The sequence below is a fragment of the Protopterus annectens genome, chromosome 2.part1, assembly GCF_019279795.1.
Source record: "Protopterus annectens isolate FY-2018-M chromosome 2.part1, PAN1.0, whole genome shotgun sequence".
Classification (NCBI taxonomy): Eukaryota; Metazoa; Chordata; order Ceratodontiformes; family Protopteridae; genus Protopterus; species Protopterus annectens.
In genome coordinates this window covers 574,303,183-574,318,474 of record NC_056729.1, presented here as the reverse complement: position 1 = coordinate 574,318,474, position 15,292 = coordinate 574,303,183, and positions in this window count along the sequence as shown.

Here is a 15,292-nt window from a genome sequence, read left to right as displayed (position 1 = left end):
GCCAAAGCACTACATCTATGATTATTGATTGGTACTGATGTTGAATCCAAATCCTGTGTGTACTGTAGTACTACCTGAAGCTCTGGGCCTGTACAGCAAAGTATGGTGTTTGTCCACATTGCTTGCATCCACTGTTTTTTGCGGTCCCTGTATTCATCACAGATTACATTCCTCAAGATTAAGGTTTTGCAAGTAATGACACACAGTACTGTATAGTACACACGTAAAGCTTATCTGGCTTGCCATACCTTTGTGTCCTGTAATTATGTCTGATGCATGTGTGGGTATGTCTGTAACATGTCCTCTGTCATATGTGTGGTAAAACATATAACTGCGTATCTAGCAAACTTTATAGTGGACTACAGCAGTATGCAACCTATATTCCCAATTGTGCACATATTTTGGCCACGTGTTTGCCATTAACAAGTTGTGTGGTATAATAGTAATACATTTACTGGACCTTACACTCATTGTGATGGATGACATATTTCTTTACACATCAGCTTGATGTATATCTGCTGTGGCTAGGTGGTGCATTTTGCTGCATACAGTGTGCCAGGTACTCTTGTATAGTCTTATATAGTGATTTTATTTTGTTGCTGTGCAGAACATGGTTCATTAGATAGAGTGATCCAGGCACTTTCAAGCAGTTGTGGGGTGAGCAGTGATAAGTGGTAGTTAAAGTGTTTCACTCTCAGTTAGCTAATAGGTTGCTATATATGGCAGTTCAGTGATATCTGTACTGTATAATGTTAAATGTGCCATTTCACCTGCTCAGACATATTTTTTCTTTATGTCTTCCAGGGATCATGGCACATCACAGAAATCCCAGCTATAGTAGTGCTGAAGATGAGATCATTATTAGCTGTATGATTCAGCACTACAGTCTAATGTTTTCACGAACCAGCCAGAACCAGCAGGAGCGTACTGCAATGTGGCAAGATGTTGTCTGAAGGGTAAATGAGGTAGGCCTGCATAACCGGACATATGAGCAGGTACGCCACCACTGCAGTGATCTACTTAGCCATATCCGTCAGCGTGCTTCTGATGTGTGGAGAGAACAGCTTGCAGCAGGAGGTGGTGTTAATATCCACCCCCCCCCTCACCAGAGTGGAGGAGCTGCTCCTGAGCTGCGTGGCACCTGCCCAACAACAACAGCAGCAGACATACACCATGATGGAGGTTGGAACCACCCAGCAAGCACACATGGAGCATGCAGGTAACATGGCATATATGTAGACTACTGTTATCTGTATTGGTAGATCATGCATATGTGAGATGTGGAGTGTGTAGTTAGAAGAAGTGGAGCCTGTTGTTGTGCAATACTGATCATTTGGAACATAATCTGTAGGCCTGTGAATGTAAACTGTTGTTCTACTATAAGATTGCAAACACACAGTGGCAATGCCACAGTTGTGGCCACTGACAAACTGTCTCATCTCTATGTAGGTCCCTCTGGGGTGAAATCAAGGCAGCGGACAGATGCTGCTGAGTGTGTTCTACATTTATTATTGTAAATAAAAAGTGCATGTCATAGTTAAGGTGTAGGCAATGTACACATGTAACACACCTACCCATAATGCATGCTGTGCATGTTTGGTGTAAGACCACACACATCTCACTAATGTAATTAGCTTCCTCAAACACATGCAATACCCAGATCATCTCAAACAAATGTGGCTACACTGTAGTGACCATTGGATAGGCAAAGTTGATACTCAACATGCACATAACATGCACAACTATGTCATACACAGAGCATTTTAATATGCTACGCATAAGGGATTCACAAACCCTCTGTAAAGACACACTCCAGTATCCAAAATCTCATCCACACATTACACATAATATACCTGAGGGGTAGAGGCCTATTATGGGGCATTTAAACACTCTGCAACGCACTAGACATTCATGTCAGGGAATGCTCCTTATTGGCCTCCTTACAAATCCATGTAACAACTGGTTGTGAAATGGTGAATGTAGCCAAGGTAGTACAGTTCCAGTACAGCATGATTAGTGCTGGTTTGGGAAACATTTGTAGCCTTGAGTGACCACATGATGCTTCATGATGATGGCCTATGGTACTATACCCCATCCAGTTATTGTAACCACAGTACTACACATAGCTTTCATTGCTATGCACTTCAATTTTGTGTGTGTGCAAACATATGCACCTCTAAACAATATGCATACCAATCACCATTTGCACAACTGACACATATATGTCTTGTGATGCTATTGAATGGCTAGGTCATATGACACACATTGGGTATGTGTGATGTTTAAATATGCAGTTGTGTTTTAGCATGCCATGTCATGGATGACACTAGCATGTCCACAATATGATCTACACTCACCATAACTACTGTACATTGGGTATGTGGACGAATGGTATTCCATCAATTATACATGCACCACTGATGATGTTGTGTGAATACTCATCATGCATGTGCTAAAACTGTGTCCACAATTATTTGCTAAAGACACAGAGGCTGTAATCAGCATTGGATACCTATCTGACACACAGATACACATCCAGCCATGGTATGTAGACTTGTGAGTTATGGTGCACAGTACATTACAGAGTTTTGAATACTTGCACATCAGTGTTGTGTCCATGTATGCATTGTGTTCCAGGGGGGAGGCCAATCACCTAATAACAAAACACATGCATCAAAGCCATGTATACTGTTAGTAACAAGGACTGCCTACACTTGCACTGCATGCTGTTGAGCAACACATGTCCTGCATGCTGACATGTGTGATATGACTGTTTTGCTTGTGATACTGTACCCCACCATCACCTGCTATTGTGTATGTTCTGAGATTGCTGGTGTTGTGTGTATGTGTGTGTCTGCTTTAGGGAGGAGTTTATTTGTGTGTGTGCATGTGTGCATGTATGCATGTGTGCATGTGCATGTGTGTGTGTGTGTGTGTGTGTGTGTGTGTGTGTGTGTGTGTGTGTGCATGTGTGCTGGTGCATGTGACTGTGTGTATGTGCGCGTGTTCATGTGTGCATGTGTGTGAGTGCATGTGTGCATGTGCATGTGTGCATGGGCATGTGTGCATGTGTGCATGTGTGCATGTGCGCATGTGTGCATGCGTGCATGTGGTCTGACATCATGTTCAGGTCTTAAAGTGTGTTTCCTGTTTTCCTCTCACAGGTGCTGAGATGGGGCTGGTTCAGTAACAGCAGAGAACCTGATGTCACTGAGACAGACAGTGATCATGAGGATAGGTGTGTTGTGCACAGGCAGGTTTGTCAGGGTCTGTTGTTGGGCCACCAATTGACAGTAAACAAGTCTCCACCCCATCCATGCACACAGTCATACTGCCTGTACATCCATCATCACCATTGTCCTTAGCTGAGGGACAGTGTACGGTTGGCACTGGCCAGGACAGTGTGGTATCTATGGCACATTTATCAGGACACAGCAGCCATAGCCAGATGTCTAGAATGGTACCACATAGGCAGATGCCCAGGGGTTCTTGTCAGAGCACTGCTGGTCATCATGCCCCTGGCAGACGTGCCACAACTCTTTCAACCACACGCATGTTCCAGGCTGTCATGGAGGCACAGGCATGAATGGAGCAGTACACCAGACATAGACTAAGGGCACAGAGGGCTCATAACACCTCTGTAAATGACAGTATCCATGACCTAGCAGGTGCCATACGTAATTACACTGAGGTCATTGATAGACATTGGGATGAGACATTTGATGTCCTCTACAATGTCATGTCCATGTGTCAGAACAGTGTGGGATGGTTGAGACGTCGACTTGGACATATGCCAGCAACATTAGCAGCTGGAGGCTGCAGTGGATGTCCAGCAAGTCAAAGCCACTCCCGTAGTGCCAGTACAAGCCCCAGCAATGTTGGGGGGGCTGTCCATAGACCTTCCTAGAAGAAAATGTGCACGTGGCTCTGGCCAGTCCCAGCAGGGACCTAGATCCAGTGGACATATGTCAACCTCTGAGGATAGTACCCAGTCTGGATTAGTACCTGATACTGTCTGTAGCACCCCTGCCAGGCACAGGTTCCGTATCTGTGGCCAGAGACGGTGATCTGTAAAGCCTGCCAGGTACAGTATGTAGCTGTCCCACAAATCCCCGTATATGGCAGCCACATGGTGGAACTGTGTGCATGCAGACAAACACACACACACACATAAACCAGAAACCTAGGGCAAACACATACCCGGACACATTACATCAACATTGGCCCATAACAGTACTCGTGGCCCTCACACACACACACACACACACATGTCGATTGTATGGCTCAGTGTAGGCCTCTGGCAAATCAACAACACACCCTGTGCATATGATGAAACCTGTGCCACCTCCTGTCATCTGTAACACTGATGCAGGAACAGGCTAACATGGTGCTGATGCACAGGGTGACTTTGATAAAGTATAGCAATGGTTGAATGTGTAGCATGTTGTCAGCAGTAAAGTGTAATGATATCCTTGAAGGTATAGCTGAGCAGGCATGATGCATTAAAGCTGTAATTAGCAATGTTGTATTGTTTCCACCAGTGTTTATTCCAATTGTGTTTTGTTTGCCCATGTGCCACTTGGCTGATGTGTGTAGTTGTGTCAGCATGTGTTATACAGTGGACAGTAAGTGTGGGGTGTGTGCAGCACAGGTTTGCAGGTGTACATTTGTGAACATGGTGGAGGTGCACTGTCTGCATGTACATGCATATTGGACACATGGGTAGGGTGACATTTTATTTATTTATTTATTTCAGTTTGATTACCGGGGAAGTCCATTGGACTTTGGGGCCTGTTTTCAGTGGAGGCCCGGGGAGAAAAGCTCCACAAAAACACAAACAATATTGATTACAAAAGAGTTCAGACAAAAATATAACAATAGATGAAACAGGATTTTACAAACAGCCTACAATGTAAAAGTCTAATGGCAAAATAGTAAAATTAACATTTTTAGTTAGGTTTCAGCACAGAAAGAAAAAAAAAAATAAGTAAAATATTTTAGGTTAGAGAAGGCAGGAGGTAATAACTTGAGCTAGGAATATAGGAGAGAAGAGGAGAAAAAGAAGGCCAGCCTAGGGTGACATAGCAGTTGATTCATCAAGTATGAAATATAAAAGTGGCCTATATAGCTAGTATTTAGGAGAGACTGAAAGATAGGTTAGTAGAAAATGGAAGTTAGCCTGGGGAGAAGGAGGAGGATGGTTTGAAAGGAGTAGGTTGAAGAGTGCAGTTGCAAATTGTATTTAGATAGAGGTGGGAATGAAGTAATGTTCTGAAGTTGTTTAGGTTGTGGCAGGATCTAACAAAGGTGGGTAGAGCATTCCATTTTTTAGCAAGGGTGAAGGATAAAAGCATTTGGCCAGCTGGGCACTTGGGTTTTTGTACAGTGATCACGTTTTGATGAGAAGATCTAAGGGATCTAGGGGGGCTATAGGGTAGAAGAATGTTGGAAAGAGCAGGACAGCTAGTTGGGTGGAACAGTAGTTTATGGGCTATGGTGAGTTGGAAGAAGGTTAGTTGATTGGAGAGTTCAAGCCAATTTAGAGAGTGGAGGGGAGAGCAGTGATGAGTGATGGATTTGGCATTAGTAGCAAATTTGGATATTTTGTTATAGCATTGTTCCAATTTGGAGGAGAGACAGGATGATAGATTAGTGAGCAGAGGAGTGCCATAAAGTAGAGAGGGACAGAGATAAGTGGAGGCGAGGGTTAGCCTAATGGAAGGAGACAGAAAGTGGTAATTTCTGTACAATAAGCCCAATTTTATGTGTGTTTTTTGATGTTTTGCTGGATATGATGACTGAATTTCAGCTGGTCATCAATTGATATACTGAGAAGTTTGGTGCAGGTTACTATTTTGATAGTGGAGTTGGAAAGGCTGGTAATATGAAAGGAGTTTTTGTCTAGTGGTGAGGATTTGGAGGGTGGGAAGAGGAGGATCTTAGTTTTGTTGGCATTAAGGGAGAGGTGATTTTGGAACATCCAGTGTTCGGTGGTAGAAAATGCAGTTTGGGTTAGGGCTTGGAGTTAAGTTTGATTAGTGGCATGGCAGATGAGGGTGGAATCATCAGCGTATTGAACAATTGTGGTGTTGGGGATGGCTTTATGGAGGTCATTAATAAAGATATTGAATAGTAATGGGCCAAGAATGGAGCCTTGAGGTACTCCGGTAGGTGAAGGAAGGAAGGTAGATGTAGCTAGGCCCCATTTCACAGCTTGGGATCTGTATGAGAGGTAGCTAGTAAAGGAAAGAGCCTTTTGACTAAGGTTAAGGTTGGAGAGATGGTTTAGAAGGAGGGAGTGGGAGATGGTGACAAAAGCTTTAGATAGATCTAGTAGAACAGTTGAGACTACATTACCAGAGTCATGAGCAGAGTTCACAGAATGAAGGAAAGAGAGAAGGGCAGTGGTGGTACTGTGTCCAGGGTGAAAGCCATGTTGGGTGGGGGAGAATAGTTGATGTTCAGTAAGGAAAGACAGGAGTTGGAGGTGTCTACACTTTGAGGATTTTGGAAATAGGGGAGAGGATAGCAATGGGATGAAAATTAGAGACATTGCAGTTCTTACCACCTTTGTGAAGTGGATGAATGAAAGCAGAATACCAGAGTTTGGGTACATAGGATTCAATCAGAGACCTGTTTATTAGGATGCTGATAGGTATGGCAATGGAGTCAGAAGCTGTCTTTAGGAAGGAGGAAGGGATGTTATCAGGAGCATTTGAGCAAGGTTTGAGTTTATAGAGAAGTTTCCTTATTAGGTAGGTAGGAACAGGTTTGAGTTCAAAAATGGGGGGAGTGGCAAGGGAGAGTAAGATTAATGTGGGTGGGAGGGTTGTTATTAAAAGTCTTGGTTAGGTCAGCAATGGAAGAAGTGAAGAAGGAATTGAAAGTGAGGCAATTTCAGGGTCAGATTTGCTGGTATCAGGGCAGGGGTTTTTTTTTAGTACCAGGTGTAAGGAGGGAATTAATGGAGTTCCAGAATTGTTTTGGATTTCTGGTATGGTTTTCTTGTAATTTGATGTAGTAGGACTATTTATCTCTAATGACTAGTTTTTTGGCCAGATTTCTCAGTTGTTTAAACTGAAGGTAAATATCAGGCAGTTTGTGTTTGAGGTAAGCTTTCCAGGATTTGTCTCTTTGGTGCATAATCTTTTTTGTGTCTTTCGAGAGCCAAGGGGTAGGTTTAGATTTAATTATTTTTCTTCTCATAGGAGCTTAGGAGTTAAGGATATTTAAGAATGTAGAATTAAAATATTCAACGGCTTCACCTAGTGGCAGTGTTTTTAGGGGGTTCCAATTAGTTAGCCTAAGGGAGCTAGAGAAATAGTCTTGGCTAAACTTGGTTAGGTTGCGTGTTTGAATGAAATGATGACAGTGAGGAGAAGTGGAAGTGGCTCGAATAGAGAAGGCGGGGAGGTGGTCTCCTAAATGGCCAGGAATTACACCAGATGAAGTGATTTTGTTAGGATGGGACACAAGTATCCAGTCAAGTATGGTGCCAGGGGGGTTGTCTTTATTAGGTCTGGTAATGGAGTTAGTAAGTTGAGTGAAGTTGAATAGATTGATGGTAAGGGAGGAATTAGGATTATTGATATTTCCCCAGTCAATGTTTACATCTCCCAGAATAAAGGTTTCTAGTTTAATGTTAGAGGATGACCAGGCGAGGATATCTTCCAAAGTATTTACATTATTACCAGGAGGAATATAGAGGGAAATAATGCAGATGCTTTTGTGGATGTTCATTTGTAGTATGCCAATGACTAGTTCTGCATTGTTGAAAGATGGGATGGAGTTAGGGTATGGGGTTATAGTGAGGAGGTTAGTGTAGATTAAGGCAACTCCTCCTCCTCTTTTATTAATGCGGTCAGATCGGAGGGAATGAAATCCAGGAGGAAGAAATTCAGAGTCTTTGATGTGAGGTTTAAGCCAGGTTTCAGAGATGGCTAGTATGTCTGGAGAGTTTTGGGTGAGCCAAGCATGAAAGAGTGTGATTTTATTTTTTAAGCTTTGGGCATTAAAGGTGAGGAATTTGAGATTTTTATTAATGTGTATTTTATTGGAGGTGGGCAGATTTTTTGGAGAGAAGTTTGTAGGGGGATTTGTAGAAGAGAAGGTAGGACCTGGATTGGGTTGAATATCACCAGCTAAATGAAGGAGAGTATAATGGGGGGTAAGTTTATTTGGTTTGTAGTTTGCTATGTAATAATGGTAGGGATTTACTTTAAATATATGGGTGTTATAAGGGACTGGAAGTAATTTTATTTTGAAGAGAAGTAGAGGGTGGGAAGTGATTAAAAAGGGTGAGATATTGTGGAAGTGGGATGTGGGTTGGCTTTGGGGTGGAAGAGGAGAAGAGAGCACATGAAAGGTAGTGAAGGAGGTTAATTGGCATAGCAACGATAGAAGTAAGATGAGAGTGGGGAAGAGAAGGATCTTTTTTGGCAGGCTATGCATGATAGTAGGAGTGAATGAGAGATAAGGGAGGATAAGGTAAGTGAGAGTAAAAGTGATTAGGGGTGTGTTGGAGGAAAGTGGGAGGGGAATAATGTAAAGTCTGATTGGTCAAAAGATAAGGGAGGGACTAAAGGAGAGGAGTAGTGTGATTGGGAGGAAAGGGGGAGGGACTCTTAGTGAAGGTATAAGTTTAGAGGTACTGGGGTGGGTGGGAATTGGGGGCAGGGTAGGGGAGCGGAGTGAGCCCGCAGGGCGAACAGAGTGGGAAGAGCAAAGAAAGTGGGAATGGCCAGAAACAATCAGTGATCTGCTAGAAGGAGAGCTACAACAGGGGCAGGTAAGGGGGTTATAACCTTTAGAAGCTTAATTTCCTAAGGTTTGATGGTGAAGGAAAGCTACTCTGTTATTTGTTTTAAAAAGATAAAATAAGAGTATGATTTTGTGATATATAAAAAGTACACAGAGTGGAGAGATCAAACTACAGCAGTCTTAGTGAGGGATGGACAGTGTCTAGAATAAGTGTATCTAAGTAGTGGGATGAAAGTATGAAATTACGGCTATTCTTGCTTAGGGCAGAGGATGAAAAGAAGGGAGAAAAGGGATAGACTTACAGCTAAGCTAGGTTGAGGGCAGGGACACTGTCTGGGAAGAGTTGGTCTGAGGGAATGAAGAGGGAGGTTTGAGTGCAGGACTTATTAATAGGAGGGTGCTGCCACCTAGTGGGAAAAGAGGGAGGTACACTAGAGGAGAAAAGGTACAACTAAGAAGGACCGGGATGTGGAGATAGGATAGTGGTGGATTACATTTAGAAAAAAAAAAGAAAAGAAACAAGGATGGAGTTGGGGGGCAGTGCATTGACCATAGGTAGGCTGCTCTCACGTGTGCCAGGTAGGGTGACATGCCCTGTATTGGCCAGTGTTAACACTCCATAGTTTCTATTGGTGGCCAGTATGCATTGTACTACACATGTTTTGGCACTTGAGTACGCATGTGTGTGTATGACATGGGTTGACACTGTGCTGTGGGTGATGCTGTTGTTACTATCTGTCATTGGTTTGCATTACTAAGGTTAACACTGTCCCAGCTGCATAATCCTGTATTAATGCACACTGTTCACCTACAGGGTTGCATAGACTGTGCTATCAGAAACACAAGAAATTCTCACTTATACAGTAAAAGTGCATTAGTCTCATGGACCCCTGCCATAAACTAAATATATAATAGAAGGTGTGATGTTATACCAAAAAGAGTTACATACCAAGAAGGGATAACCTCTCTGGTCAGTATCATTGGGAAAATTCAATCCCTCAATAAACATACAAGGCAAGCTTCAAAATACAAAATGGCAACGATTCCAAAGACAACACTAAAGCTTTCTTTACTGTTGTTCATAATATACAGGGGAAATCTCAGATTGGGTCACAGTTAATGCAAATGGTCACAAAATACACTTATCTGACTGACATTACCAATTTCTTGTCAGACAGTTTGAATGCGAATTTCACCACCCTGTCGCTGTACAAGGGCCACATTTCTAGACCTGCAGAACGTAATACCTGATGATTCACAGGCACTCTAGTTAAAACATCTCTTTAACAAGGTCCACACCACAGTGGCAATGGTACTGGACAGTGTCCCTGGCTGTGTCATAAACAAGTTAACATATGAAGTCACCACTCACCTAAACACTCTGTCCAGATGGAGCCTCTATACAGGTTACATACATGTGGAATGAAGTATGGTAAAGGTGTTCACAGTCCACAAGGGTTGAGCTACAATGTCTTCTTCTCCTTTCAGATGCTCTCATTAGGGGTTGCCACAGTACATCATCTGTTGCCATGTCTTCCTGTCCTCTGCATCTTGCGCTGTCACACCACCCACCTGCATGTCCTCTCTCACCACAGCCATAAACCTCATCTTAGGCATTCCTCTTTTCCTGTTATGTGGTGGCTTCATCCTTAGCATCTATTTCACAATATACTCTGCATCCCTCCTCAGCACATGTACAAACCAACTTAATCCTGCCTATCTGGCATGGTCTACTAACCTTCTAACCTGGCCTGACCCTCTAATATACTTATTCTCAAACCTGTCCACCCGCGTCACACCCAGTGCAAATGTTAACATAAATTGATTAAGGGTAGAACTACAACAGGTCCTGGAAACTCTCACCCTATAAGCCAGACCAATGTTATCTGGAAGGCTATGGAGCACAGCATTATGGAACTCATTAACAGAGACATTATGAACCTGCAAACACTGCACCATACCCACTTAAGTTCTCTAAAGGCCAGATCATGGCTCCTACACCTAGTAGACTTCAAGCCAGTCAACAAGGATATAGGTGAGGGAGGGGAAGTGAACACAGCCAAGCTATAGCTCTCCAGCAAATTATACCCATCCCACATACTGGTATTAGACATAACCTCAACAGACTGACCATAAACGATTGTTAGATGATGGCTTGACAGCTGACACACAGATGTAGGACACACAATAACATTTGCAGCCTCCATGTACTATTCTATGCCAGTAGCAAGTGGTATTCACCTGCACTCAGTCCTGGGACCACTCCTGTTTGGCATATAGCTTTCTTAGGTACAAGCAAACACAGTAGGGATATGTCTGCCCATGTTTGATGAAAATGCATACTGTGGGCTATACTTTATTCTCCTGATGACACACACATCCTCCAAAAGGGTATCATACAGATAGATACCTGGTGTCAAACTCATGCTGTAAAGCTATAAGCCTAAGAAAGCATAGTTATCCACTTTTAGAAAACAAAGTATCCCCAGAGTACCACATAGGTAGTAGCCCCCAAAATGTGGAACAGGTACTAATGTATACATAGAGCCATGTGTAAGTCATCTCTCCTTTGATAAGCACATTACCAAAGGGTTTTGGAAAGCCCTTTGTGGAGCACATAAGCAATAAAGGGTTTGCATGCAGATCCACAGAGGTCGCTGTGCGCCATTCAGCAGGCACAAAGCCTGAGGTGAGGCTATGATTGAACATGGTATGTAGGTGTGGTGCCAGTTTGTTCTGTAGTTCAAGTAGAACGCAGCCTGCAGATCCACAGAGGTTGTTGCACACCTATAATGATTAGTCATCTTTGCCAGACTTTGCTTGCTTTGGAACAGGTTTCAAATATACCTCAAGCATAAACCCTCACTCACACTCTTCAATAGAAACCGTGATGAGTGGATGTGAAATGGAAGCCATAGCCCAGGGATCACTGCAGTGGCTAAACTTGTCACAAGCATACAGAAGTGACCTAAGGTCTGGAAAACGCCAGCATTCTCTGGCAAAGATAACACATGCATTCATGAAGAAAGCAGAGTACCCACTTATGAAATACTTGAGGTCACATGTATGTATATGGATTTGCCCCACAGCTACCTTGCATGTGTAATGCACATACAGTTGTCATTGTGATATGTCATACATGCATGCACCTGATGAAGCTATGTGTGAAAGCGCTTGTGCTTGAATAAAGGCAGTACTGTGGAGAGCTTTTATATACTTCGTTTTCTTTGACTCTGGAGCCATACCCCAGTAGCACTTTTTGGACTTGTTTGTCCCTTTTAAATTAGTTTCCTGGGCCTCTGTCTAGCAGGGCCACTGAAGTGATCCCAGGGGCAAAGTTACAATTTCCCATCCACTCATCAAGATTCCTCTTGAAGAGAGTCTGCAAGGGGCTTTACCTAACATCAACTGGGATTCTATTCCAGAGTGACAGAAGTCTCTAGGACAGGAATCTATCCCTCCAGCATGTCCTGTTTATTGCTTTGCTGAGGTTTAATTCATTGGAGCGTGTGGCTCTAAGAGATTTGTTTTTCTTGAGGTGGAGCATGTCCATTAATTCCGGGTTGGACATGGCCTTATACGTCAGGCATAGATCTCCTCTGATCAGGCAGTAAGCAACCGAGTAGAGCTGGAGTTTCTTTAGTCGAGCTGCATAGGGCATCTCTTTGAGGCCCGTGATCCTCTTGGTGAAATACTTCTGTGGTCTTACCAGATGTTTCATGTGCCAATTAAGGTACATACCAAATGGGGCATTGTACTCTATTATGGGCCTAATGAGTGATGAGTAGAGGGGCACAATGACCTCTCTTGATCTAGAGGTGAACCCTTTCGTGATTAGGTGGGCTACATAGAAGGAATAACTAACCACTTTGCCAATGTGATTATCAAAGGAGAGGTTACTATCTACCTGGGTCCCCAGGTCCCTAATTACATTTTCCATACCTAGTGGATTACCACCTATGTGGTAATTTGTGGGCACTTTGTTTTTTCCAAAGGGGATGACTATGCATTTTTTGCCATTCAGCTTGAGGCCATGGTTTTGACACCAGGTATCTGTCTCTGTAAGACCCTTCTGGAGGATGTCTGTGTCAGCCAGAGAGTCGATTATGGCCCCCAGTTTACAGTCATCTGGGAACTTGGTCAGCCATAGTCCTCCCATGCTTGCTGTACCTCAGAGAAGTATATACTGAACAGGAGGGGTCCCAGTACCGAGACCTGTGGGATGCCATTTGTGACTGGTTTAAAGTCAGACATGGCACCTGCAACTCTGACCATGTGTGTTCTATCCATGAGCCAGTTGGCCACCCATGTCGTGACATATAGGTTAATGTTCAAGCTGGTAAGCTTGTCTATGATGCCAGAGTGGGGAATGGTGTCAAAGGCCTTAGTAAGGTCCAGGTAGGCTGTGTGGACTACCTTCCCTTCATCTATTGCCTTGGTAACTGTTTCAAAGAAGTCAACTAGGTTTAGGAAGCAGGATCTGCCTTTAACAAAGCCAAAGTGGGTAGGGTCCAGTATCTGGAGGTTCCCAATGTCTCTGTTTATGAGTTCCATGATAATTTACTCCATAGCTTTGCAGACCAGGCTGGTCAGGCTTATAGGGCGATAGTTCCCAGGTTCTGTTGTGGCACCACCTTTGTGGAGCGGGATGACTGCTGCTGTACGCCATTCTTTGGATACATAGCCTGTGGTAAGGTTGAGTCTGAACAGTGAATGTAGGTGAAGGTTTAGTTCCTTTTGGAGCTCATGTAAGACGCAGCCTGGGACACCATCCAGTCCCATTGATGCTGTGTTCTTAGCTTTGGAGAGGGCTGTTTTTACCTGCATGTCCATGAAGTCTGGGTCTCTGCATTCTTCTGGGATGGACACGGGCCCTTTTGGGGGTGAGGGGGGTGAAGTTTGCACTGAACTTGTCCACCAGGATTTTGGGAATGTCAGTTTGTTCAGTGTATTTTGCCATTTTGCAGTAGCTGAAAGCATATCTGAGAGTTGTCACCTAAATGTTTGATATAGCTAAAGAAGGCTTTGTGGTTATGTTTAGATTCCTTGGCAATTTTTCTTTAGAAACTGGACTTGGATTATTTTATGAGCGATCATAGTTTCTTGCTAATAATAATTAGTGATGCCTTTCCTTTTTGGAATTTTGCTCTATCATGTGTTAGTTTCCTCCTTCTGTTGTATAGCTTATTTATGGGCAAGGACCACCAGATTGGTTTCTTCTTTTTGGAGGAGTGAGTCTTGGTTTTAATTGGGATGGCATGATCCATGCATCCCTGTAGGTGCTCATAGAATGCACTTGTAAAGGATTCTGCAGATTGGATAGCATTAGCCTGTAGTAAGGGGGCTTTGAAACTTTCCACTTCGGTCTTGAGAAGTGTGAAGTTTGCTTTTGAAAAGTTTTTCACAGTGGTTTTGTTGACTGGGGGGGGGGGTCAGGATGTGGATGTCCAGTGTGATTACGTCATGATCTGATATTACCAGCGAGGGGTTTACCTCTGGTGTGGAACACTGATCCCCTATGTTGGTGATGATCAGGACCAGTATGTTGTCACCTCTAGTGGGTGTGTTGACCAGCTGTTCCAGGCTGTTTGAGTTTATAAACTCTAGGAAGCATTGGGCAAAGGACTTTGTACTCGAGTAATTCTCCCAGTCAATGTTTGGGTAGTGAAATCTCCTCATATCATGGTGTTTGGTAGGACCTTTAAATTACCCAGTGTTCTCAGGAATACTGAGTGAGGGTCCTGAGACAAGGTATGTGATCTGTAGCAGGCTACGATCTGATAAGCAGCTTTGCCCAATGTTAGTTGCACTTGCATGGCCTCCAAGGCCTCGTGCTGTGCCACTAACCTGGAGGTGTGGGTATCCTTTATGAAAATGGATACACCCCCTCCTTTAGTATTTCAGTCTGGGTTTTGGGGCTGACGCTCGGAGGGATTGGGATTTCTTTAAGTGGAGCATGTCCAACACCTCTGTGTTTGACATAGCTTTGTATGTTAGGCAGAGATCACCTCTGAGTAGGCGATATGCGACAGAGTAAAGTTGTAGTGTTTTGAGACAGTCTGTGTGTGGCATGTATTTGAGGCTGCTAATCCTCTTTGTGAGGTATTTCTGCAGGCTTTCCAGTTGTTGTAGATGTCTTGTGAGGTACATAGCAAAAGGGGCATTGTACTCTATAATGGATCTAATGAGTGATGAGTAGAGGGGAACAATGACCTCTTTTATTCTGCATGAGACACCTTTTGTGATGAGGTGTGCAATGTAGAAGGATTTCCTGACTACTGTGGTGATGTGATTATCAAAGAAGAGTCTACTGTCCACCTGTGTCCCAAGGTATCTTATCACACTTTCAGTGTTAAGTATACTACCACCTATGTTGTAGTTCATGGATACAGTGTTTTTACCAAAGGGGATGACAATGCACTTTTTGGCATTGAGCTTAAGGCCATGGCTTTGACACCAGGCATCTTAGGTTCATAGGTTCATAGGTTCATACTAGGCTATCTGCCCTGAGGCAATTATAAGCCTAGCCCGA